Source organism: Mandrillus leucophaeus, unplaced genomic scaffold (assembly GCF_000951045.1).
Source record: "Mandrillus leucophaeus isolate KB7577 unplaced genomic scaffold, Mleu.le_1.0 Scaffold1355, whole genome shotgun sequence".
In the NCBI taxonomy this organism is placed as follows: Eukaryota; Metazoa; Chordata; class Mammalia; order Primates; family Cercopithecidae; genus Mandrillus; species Mandrillus leucophaeus.
Genome location: NW_012101316.1, coordinates 111,749 through 122,598, shown reverse-complemented (window position 1 = coordinate 122,598; position 10,850 = coordinate 111,749).

Below are 10,850 nucleotides of genomic sequence, written 5' to 3'. Positions count from 1 at the left end.
TTTTATAATTGTAGTCATTGTCCTGAACGCACCATTGCATTTGTTATCTGTTTGGTCTTGGCTATTGACCTCATTTTCCCCTTTGTAAACTGGGGATGTTAAATTACATCTAAGGCAATATTGGGGCTAGTTTAGTTTTTTGCCAAGAGACAATAATAAAACATAGAAGTATATTCTTCTGTTTTTGTTTTGTTTTCTTTGTCAGACAAGGTCTTACTTACTCTGTCACCCAGGCTTGAGTGCAGTGGTGTGATCTCAGCTCACTGCAGCCTCGGCCTCCTGGGCTCAGGTGATCCTCCCACCTCAGCCTCCCAAGTACCTGGGACCACAGGCACATGCCTCCATTCCCGGCTAAAAGAAATACACGCCTATCCCCATGTTTGTGTGTCACACTTGCTGATTCACGTGGGAATCTGAACCGTACCTAATGCTGGAAGCATTTCATTGTTTTAAAACTCGATTTCTAAAATTTTTCAGAAATTCTCAAGTTTTAATTTTTCTTGTGTGACTTGGTTCTCACGAATATTTTTCAAAGTTTTTTTTTTTTTTTTTGTAAATCCTTGGCATGAAACTTACTTCTAGCACTGGTAAATAAAAAAAGATTTTAACATACAGCTCATATGGTAAGTAACGCTTAGCACTCGTTTCTTGCTTTTCTGAGCGTCTTAAACTTTCTTCACTTTCTTTGCGAAGGAAACCTGCCCAGGTTTTCCCATGTTCACTGGCTTTGGGGGCAACTTTCACCTTATTTTTGGCAGTAACTAATCTCTGACCTAGACGTTGCTTCTGTAATCCTGGTGACGGGTGTCACGGTTTTGCTGCTGTGGGTCCAGCCCGGCTCTGGGCTGACCTTCACGCTGGGAATGTGAACATGAGTGTCTGTTTCACAGAGGGGATTCCAGCATGGCTTTCACTGCTCTTTCACTAGCTTTAGCTGGATTTTTGGGTCTGTGAAAGTTGGGTGTACAATGGGAGGGATTGAAGCTTCTTTTTAAATCATTACCTAATTGGAACTTGCCCAGAGGGAATAGGTGTAGAATTTGAGAGCAGTCACTGCAGTTAGCTGAGCTTCTGAAGATGTGGGACAAAGCTGGTGTTGATCTCCCTGTGAACTTTTTATTTTCAAGTTTCCACACAAAGCATAGATTTTTGTGGTATGTGATGTACACTTTCAGGCATGAAGAAAATCTCTCTTTAATTCCAGGGTCCTCCGCTATAAATAATTTTTTTTTCCAGATTGTAAATATGTAACAAATGTGTAGGGTCAAAGTTTGAAAACCAAAATACTTGAGCCAAACACCCCAGAGATGACCAGTTCCACCGGCTTTGACTTCCCTTGGAGGGACTGTGTGATTTATTATGCGATTGTTTTAAATTCAGTTTTTCATTCGAGTTTCTCAAAGCTAGATTAAACAATTTCGGGTTTTTTTTTTTTTTTTTTTTGGAGACAGGGCCTCATTCTGTTTCCCAGGCTGGAGTGCAGTGGTGCAATCACGATTCACTGCAACCTCGACCTCCCAGGCTTAGGCAATCCTCCCACCTCAGCCTCCTGAGTAGCTGGGACTATACGTGCATGCCACCGTGCACGGCTAATTTTTTTTATTTCTACAGAGACGAGGTCCTCCCTGTGTTGCCCTGGCTGGTCTCAAACTTCTGGGCTCAAGCAGTCCCCCTGTCTTGGCCTCTCAAAGCGTGGGGGTTACAGGGATGAGCCACTGCCCTGGGCCTTAAGTTAACTGATTACAATAGAGAACTAGAGCGTGTAGTTAGTTGAGCCTCCCTTTGGTCAGACACAGCCACCTTAGTGTGTGTGTGTGTGTGTGTGTGTGTGTCCTCATTGCCCTTCTGATCCTGAGCTCCGAGGAATGAGGCTGTCTTGGGAGTGCTGTGGTTCTAGTCTCGTGATGGGTGAGTGACGCCGGCTGAGCTGATCGAGGTCACCCTGGCGAATGCTGCAGCTGCTAGGGAGCCGGGGCAGGGACGAGAAAGCTGCCGGGGATCCCTCTGTGGACCGCTGAAGGGAGAGGGACCGAGATGTGAACATGGCAGCTGTTTTCTCCAGAGCCCTGCTTACTGACAGCCAAACAGGGTGAATCCTGAGAAGGTTTGGATTTGGGTCTGAACTGGGTTCATCTGGCCATAGAACAGGAGCTGGTGACAAACTCGGGAAATGAGGGCGTGAGGCGACTTGACGTGGATGGCTCCGGGTCGCTCCAGCCACTGTCCTGAAGCCGTCAGAGGCTGAGGATGTGTGGGAGTGAGCATCTCTTCCCTGTCTGGCCACACCCTCTGTGACCCGTGACGCCTGGCCCTGGGCAGCATTTATGTTTGGGGTCTGTGGATGGCTCCAGTAGTTCAGTCAATTTGGTGATTCTCATGGGGCGAATGTGCCCCAGGGGATGTTTGCACCATCCAGGGAGGTTTCTGATTAGAACTGGGAGAAGGGATGCTCCCAGCACCTGGGGCTGGAGACAAGGGACGCTGCGGAAAGTTCCTCCAAGCACAGGGCGAGCGCCATAGTAGGCGTCTGGCTCAGGACCTGGCCATATTGTGCTTCAGAAGCCCTGGGTGGATCTGATGTGAAGTCGTCATCTTGGGACACGTGCATCCTCATCCTCACTCATGATTTCCTTCTTGCCAGCATTGATGCTTAGCTGACGCCACAGCCCCTCAGAATCTATGCGGTGCTGGCGAGTGGGTCTTCCCAGCAGAACAGAATGAATGAAATACCTCAGAGCAGGTGTTACACATTCTCAGGATATGGCTGCAGGGAGTTTCAGTTGAACTTGCATTCCTTAGCGCTGGCTGGTGCATTACTCTGTCCTGTAAGTTTGATCAGGTCACATCAGAAACACAGTAGGTGGGTACCACACTGCTGTCAGGTGTCGCGAAGGTGGTGGTGACCACAGCCTTGTAATTCCTCGTCATCATGGCCCCACCACAGACCCAGGGGCCCGGCTGTGTGTGGTCTTGAGAGTTTTATGCTTTTCTGGGCAGGGTCTCCCCCGTTTTGAAGCTTCCCTCCCCTTTTTTGGAAACTGAAGGAAGGAAAAAGAAGCGATAGGGAAGAGGGGAGAGAGGATTGGCAGCAATGTGGCCATTCCCACAGATTTCAATGTGGAGTTAAGGAGCCGAGACCCCCCCCCCCCACTTGGCCTGTTGTGTGCCTCAGGCCCCTCCTGGCCCCAGGTCACCCACACCCTCTGGCTTCCAGCGAGAGCTTCTTGGAGAAGCAGGCAGTTTCCTGCATCCAGTCTTGGTCAGTCCTGAGCTAGGGTATTCCACAGTAAAGGAGTGACATCACCTGTCTGAAAAGCATAAGGAGCCCCGCATGTGGTGGTCCTGAGGGGTCCATATCCTGGGCACCAGGCCAGCGAGTATCCCCAGATGAGTGTTTCTGGCTGGGAAGCAGGCTGGCATTTGGATTGAAGTCCTGCAAAAACTGCCATGGCCACAGCCTGCAAGGCAGAGCCTGTACAGAGCAGCCCAAGAGCTGGGCATGTGCTGGGCCTGGGTGGACGTGGAGGCTGTGCCATGGGGTGTGGGGGCCCCTGCTCACAGCTCACCTTGTGGTCACCCAGCACTGACCCACCCACCTTACCCTCCTACCCACCACGCTGTGAACTCACCTGCCATGGATCTCCACTCACTGTCCGAAGCCCTCAGCCCACACGGGCTCCTGGCCTTGGGATGCTTTGGGTTGCACCAGGGCTGCAGAGCCTGGGTCGCTCACTGTCCAACTCTCCTGGGGAGATGTGGTCCCTGCCCTGCGTCCCAACAGTAGCATTTCTGCAGATGTGGGGATATTCACAGTAAGAGGGACACGTCCAAGTCTATAAATAGTTGGTTTTGCCACCAAGTGGATGACAAAAACCCCTTGCCGTGTGGGGCCACTTGGAGGTGGGAACAGTGGGCGTGTGGACCTGTCCTGCTGTTACCTTGGTTAACACCCTGAGGTGGAGTCTGAAAAACCCCGGTGCACATGGGCTCAAGAAACGCTCCCCTTTCTGACACCAGAGCCCATTTCCCAGTGGAACCCCCGAGCAGCAACTCAGGTTCTTGCTCGCCTGTGTGGCTTTGTGTGCAGCTTCCCGAGGGCAGAGATGCGGCCCGGGGCTGAGCGTGGCCCACCGATAATCCAGCTGCCTGCCTCCTTCCCTGCCTGCGCGTGGAGGCCGCCTCTGCACGATGACGGTGGTCATTTGGTGTGGTCCTTAAAGCTGTGGGCCCCATCCCACTCATCTTTGCCTGCCTGCAGAAAGCTACAGGACTGGCTTTGCCTTTAAACGTCCTGATCGCCCTGGCCTCCCTTACCCACAATGAGATGCCGAGAGCTGAGCTGTCCCGATCGTGACTAACTCGCCACTGCCTGCAACCTGCTCTGCTGCCTGCCTCACACCCACCCTGCTGTGCTGCCTGCAGGCCTCCCCTTTCATGAGGACCTGGACTGTGCCCAGGCAACCCCCTGTGTCGCTGAGGCCTGTCCTGCTCCCGCCCGGCCTCCAGAGCTCCCCTGGGCCCCTTGACCGGCATGAATGGGCTTCCCCTGGTGACTCAGGCCCCTCCTGTCCCTTCCTGGACCTCAGCACAGGCCCTGGGGCTGGCAGGTGAGCACCTGGCACCCCCGCTAACCACTTGCCCTGCTGCTTCAGGCTTACAAGAGTGCGTGTGACGTGGCCGAGGCGCGAGGCCACCACCAGGAGCTTTGCATCCCCCGTGTGTGGTGTCGGCCACGATTAGCAACAGTGTCCCGGGCACAGAAATAAGCCTGGGCGCAGAAACTGGTCTGAATGCTGTTGTCCAAGTAAGAGAACCCTGTTTCCTCCCAGTGCTTTTATTTTAGCAACTTGTTTCTTCTGTGCTAAGAATGAGCCAGATTTATTATTACTCTTTCCCCCCTACCCTTTGCTAGCTTGGCTTTATGTCGGTCACACTGGCCAGAACGGGGTAAATTTTTTAGCTTCTCTGGCTTAGCGAGAACCTGTCTTTATCGATTGAAAATGAGATGATATATCCAGTCCTTGGGGTCCTGTTTCTATGCCACCTAGACTAGGGGAGTGTTAGCACCATTTCTCTGGAGCCTGTCTCTCCTGCAAGGCTGCAGGGCCGGCTGTGGGAGCCTGCAGCAAAGGGGTTTAAGTGCCTGGTACGTAAAAGCTCCGGGACAGAGCTGTGCCCACTGGGGGCCACTGCCTGGAACCACGGTCTTCCTGGTGAGATGAGAGGTTCTTTAGAGAGCCGAAATCATGCCCTCCTCGGCAGGCAGTTTCACCAACATGTGCTTTGGGGGGAGTGGATTCTGCCGGTCATGGGTGTGGTTCTGACACCCGCATGGTGGCTCCTCCGGTCCCTGATAAGCTGACTCACCTCTATGGCCATGAGCTGGACATAAGGACCTGTGGGAGTTCCACAGGCCTTTGCTGCAGAGAGGGTCCTCACTTAGCTGCAGATGGCACGGTGGCCACCTTGGCACGTGGGGTCACGTCAGTGGCTTGGCCGCTTGGTGCCTCCTGGAGAGCAGCCGCCGGCCTTTACTTTAGATGTTCACGTCCAAACCATCTCCGGAGTTTGCGGTGAAAACTCCCAGGCCTGTTGGAGACTCCTTAGTTCAGCTTGGCACAGAACCTCGGAAAACAGTTGTTCTGTTCCGGGTTCTTCCTTCAGAACTGAGTTCCAGTGCAGGGAAGGGAGTGGGGGGACTGTGAGGTTGGCTGCAGCCTCCTGTGCCTCCCACTGGAGCTGAGGGCCATCTCTCTCCTGGGCTTCTCTCTTCCACACAATGCAAAGTGGCCCTCTAACTAGAGCCCATGTTCAGTTTTGAATACATCAATTATTTTTGGGGGGAAATAATCTACCAAAGAAACGAAGTGACAGCTGGGACCAGAAGAGTCCGCCTTTGTTGGAGCTTAGATACAGCTTTCCTGAATCTGTCTCCTCACTACCTAGATGGCATCTGAAGCCTGAATTAGCTTCTAAAAATAGCAAGTCACTCCAGCCGTGCCTCAGGCAATTAGTCAAAGTAGCAGCCAAGATGAAGGCTGATCCCAAGCGTGACCCTGCTTGGACAGCAGCTGTGAGTGGCACACGTCAGGCAGAGCCTATGACCTCAGCCATTCTTGCCACACAATGAGATGTGCCCGGCAGACGCAACCCCCTGCAGGGGCGCACACACACGATCTTGCTAGGAAATTCCCCAAGGAGTCCCCCACGGGAGCGAGAGCCCCAGGCTACACTTCAAACATCACTAGCACTTTGCTCCATGGGTGTTAAATTGGTGGTGAAAGATAAGGTACAAAAAAGCCACTGACTTCTCTGTGAGAACCACCTTGCTCTGTGAATCTGCAGGGAGGCCAGTTTTCCCATGACTGGTATCCCTCACGGCAGCCGAGCCTCTGCTGAAGTCGGTGGCCAGACGGGGCAGGGAGTTGGGGGCCCATCCGTGCTACGGCAAGGGACCTGCAGCAAAGCACAGCCGCTGGCCGGGGTAGTGCTGCGCCACGTGCGGGGTGTGAGGGTGGAAGTACATGTGGATATCTACAAGGTGCTAAAGGAGAACAAAGCCAGCGATGGCAGGACCCTAATGGCATTCAACGAACAGGGGTCAAGCGCGGGGCCCAAGGAAGTCCAGGGAACGAGCCGGGGCCAGCCTCTGCAAGGCCAGAACAGCACCAGGGAACGCAACAGGGAGAAGCCCAGGAGAGAGATGGCCCTCAGCTCCAGTGGGAGGCACAGGAGGCTGCAGCCAACCTCACAGTCCCTCCACTCCCTTCCCTGCACTGGAAGTCAGTTCTGAAGAAAGAACCCGGAACAGAACTACTGTTTTCCGAGGTTCTGTGCCAAGCTGAACTAAGGAGTCTCCAACAGGCCTGGGAGTTTTCACTGCAACCTCTGGAGCTGGTTTGGACGTGAACACTTAAGGTAAAGGCCAGAGGCTGGCAAAGAGATAAACAATTATGTAACTATCCAAAATGTCTTCTTGAAAAATGTTATTAATTCTTTAAATTGTTACAAATGCAGCTGAGTTTTAATAGTAATTTGTCCATAATTATCAAAAGAATCTTTAAAAATCTTAATACTGAAAAAATAACCATAAATGGATATAAAATGTAAAGCAGAAGAGTTAACATTTGGGGTAGATTTTGGCCCATATTTTTAACATATAGTTATTTACCTAGCTGAAGTATATTCCTCTCTCCCTAGGCTCTTCAACAAGCCTGATTTTCAAACAGACTGGCTTTTGGTACATGAAGGCAGCTTTAAAAGATGTCAGGATCGGGCCGGATGCGGTGGCTTAAGTCTGTAATCCCAGCATTTTAGGAGGCCAAGGTGGGTCGATCTCTTGAGGTAAGGAGTTCAAGACCAGCCTGGCCAATATGGCAAAACCCTGCCTATATTACAAATTTTTGTAATTAGCCAAGCGTGGTGGCACACACCTATAATCCCAGCTACTCGGGAGGCTGAAGTAGGGAGAACTGCTTGAACACAGGAGGCAGAGGTTGCGGTGAGCCAAGATTGCACCACTGTACTCCAGCCTGGGTGACAAAGTGAGACTGTCTCAAACAAGCACTTAGCCCTCAGAAAAAGCTTGAGCATCCCCCGCCCCAACCAACCCAAGGAATCACATGGCAATGGTTATCTGATTTGGACACAAAAAAGTTCTATTCTCTCTAAACACAATGGTAAACAGTTGTCATCAGCCCACAGAATCTCCCAGGACCCAGTAACACTGGACTAGCAAGATTAATGGGCCACGTATGCAGCGTTCAGCTGCAGAAAGTAATGGCACCAAGAATGGTGTGTGCTCAAACCAGATTCCTCGCTTTCAGGGCACAGGGTCTCCCCGGGAAGATCATTCAGCGGGATGGTTTCCACTTCCACCATGAGGAGGAAACGGGGGGTTTCCTGAGGGCACTGACAGGACTTGGGTCTCTGCCCTTGTCCTCTGTCCTGTTACGGGATGAGGGTGGGCTGAGGGCAGGTTCCTCCCCACATCTTCCGGGCAGGAGAGATGGAGCTGACAGGTGGACGACGGCTTTTCCAAAATGTTCCCATGTTTATAACCTGTTATCAACCTGCTTTCCCTGGAGATCAGTGAAGCAGCATCATTGATTCTTTTGCATTAGGGACAACCTGTTGGTACGGCCTCTGGGTCAGCCTCTGCGCGGGTCTGAGTTAGTCACTTGTGTCTGGGCCTCAGCGTGCTCATCTATCAACTGGGCAACCCCACAGACTAGTGACTTTCAACCAGAGTTCCAAGGAGGTTGCCCAAGGACAGGCAGGGGGAAGAAGAGGAAGCAAGCTGTCCGGGGAAGGAGAGGGCTGTCCAGGGAAAGGGAGGGGGAGGAAGAGAAGCATGGAGGGGGGGAGCAGAAGGGGGGGGTTCTCTGAGGAGGAGGACCAAGTTGCCGAGGTGTCTTGGAGTCAGGGGTGGCAGTGGCTTGGGCTGTAGGCCCTCTTGCATAGTTTTAGGCTTTAACTATTTGTATTTGTGGACCCTTTAAAAGATTTAATTTGAAGAAAACCGGAGTTGGGGATACCTTGCTTCTAAAACACAATTTCTCAGGCCTAAGACTAATTGCTAGGCATTGCTCATTCTGTTACCGTCATTTCCTCCTATTTAAAATCAGCTGCACACCCCCAATCTCCCTTCAGTGTAAACACCACCTTTTCAGAGGATCTCAAACAGCAGAGCGAGCAGCCCGTGACCCCGGCCGTGTGCATGAGGAGTGAAGAGCAAACGTGCAGTGAGGGCTGCGGACAACAAGGGAGGCCAAGGCCCAGCACCTCCCGGCACCGCTGTGCTCTGCCAGGCCTAAAGGACACCCTCGCCTCTGGGGTGAACAAGCAGCACAAGCTATCAACACTTATTCCAAAGGAACAGGAAGAAAATTCAAACGAAGTTAACAGTTATCCCAACACGACACTGCAACAGCCCAGAAACAGGAGGGCCAGTGAGCCTGAGATGGGCGGTTTCCATAGCGGGACAGCAATGCTGGCATTAGGGCTTTTTGGCAAAAAAAAGACAAAAAAGGTAACATGGGCCGGCCACCCAGTATTTCCTGCCAGTGGAAAGACACCCACAGGCCCCAGACACCAATAGCCCCCTGGAAATGAGCCCACGCAGTGCCTCAGGTCTTCGCACGAGCAGGCACATGGTGTCCTCAGCACCCCCGCCCGGGACACACACACCACACTTGGCTCCCACACCTGAGGGTCCGGGGGAATGGCAGGAAGTCCCCACAGGACAGGGCATCCTGTGAGGGCACTGCAGGGCTATGCACCACAGAGGGGCCCCCGGGCCGGTGCTCTCTCCCCAAAGGATAAGCCAGTCCTGACCACACCCATGTCGCGGTGGCCTCCAAGCCAAGCGCCAACACCTCACGTCCAAAGGGATGGGCAGGTACCCGGTACGTGTGGAGCCCAAACCCCTCGCAGAGCTCAGGGCAAACCCAGTGTCCAAGGCCCGGGGCCATCATCAGCCAGGAGAGGTGTCCAGGGCATTTCCCAGCGATGGCCACAAGAGGTAACAACTCGGGCCCATCAGGGGCTTCCTCACCATGCAGGTTTTAGAAGTGGAGACAGTGGTTCAGGTCTAGTGGCACAAACATCGACGGACCCCATAGAAATGCGGGCGCAGTCCCTCCATCCCACCAGCCTGCATGGCTGCTCCTTTCTGCTCCCATCACACAAGTCCCCACCCAGCCAAGCCCCTTCTTTTCCACATTGGATTCCTCAAATCAAATCTCGCTGTCCTTGGCAAATGTACCATTAATTTATTTACTGCCCAGAACAAAAGCGCACTTCCAGTTAACATGATACCCCCGCTATGATAGAACAGCCTTAATTCAGACATGACCTGGAGGAACAGAGGGAGGAGGGGTCGAGGGCCATCCTGGAATCGGCAGCTGTTTTCTGGGGGAAAAGCCTCCATCCCACCCGAGCCCGACATCGTGCCGCACTGTCCCCCATGGTGTCTGAAAGCTCCATGAAGACAGGATCACTCTGACCCCTTCACACCTACAATGCCAAAGAGGAGCAGGTGTTCAGGAAAAGTCTCCTGCTAGTGCTGAAGACAAGAGTAATTCCTCGTGGTGCCCAGAATGTCAGGAGAAAACAAGGCATTATGTGGATGCCTTCCAGGTGAATTTTGGAATGATTCTACCGAATGCCAGTCATCCTTTTTCAGAACAAAATCTATACCAGAAAACATGTTACCAGCAGAGAGATGGTCCCTTTGACGAACAAAATCTATACCAGAAAACATGTTACCAGCAGAGAGATGGTCCCTTTGACGGCTTACAAACACACCTACGTTACACTGAATTTATCTCAAGCCACCCTCTCTGTGCTAATGTAAAATGTCTCCCTTATTAACTAGTAGCCTTTCTCATCTGGTGCTTTTTAACAAGCAAGAGGGTCCTGTAACACTCAGGCGTTGTCTAAAAGGTCAAATGGAAGCCTAGAATCCTCCTCCGTGCAACTTCACTGCAAAGTATTTTGACGTGAGCCAAATCGTGCTATTTCTACACCTCCATAGGAAACTCAATGCTTCATATCAAGGAGGTGAAGCATGATTTCTGCTAGGCACAGAAATGGGTGGGGTGGGGATGGGGTTGAGGGAACATTACAGAGAAAGCACACCCCGATAATCACCTGCATGAGAGTCACACTGGCTGGCAAGCCCCGGTCAGCTCGGTCTCTGCACAGTCACAGGCGTGAGGCCTGGAGGGCAGACACCTGGCAGTGCTGACCACCCCAAGGTCATGGCCTCTGCCCCTTCCCTGCCGCCCATCAGTTCTAAGCTTCTGGCAACACTGCCTGCTGCCCCCACTGCCTGATCGACACTTCAT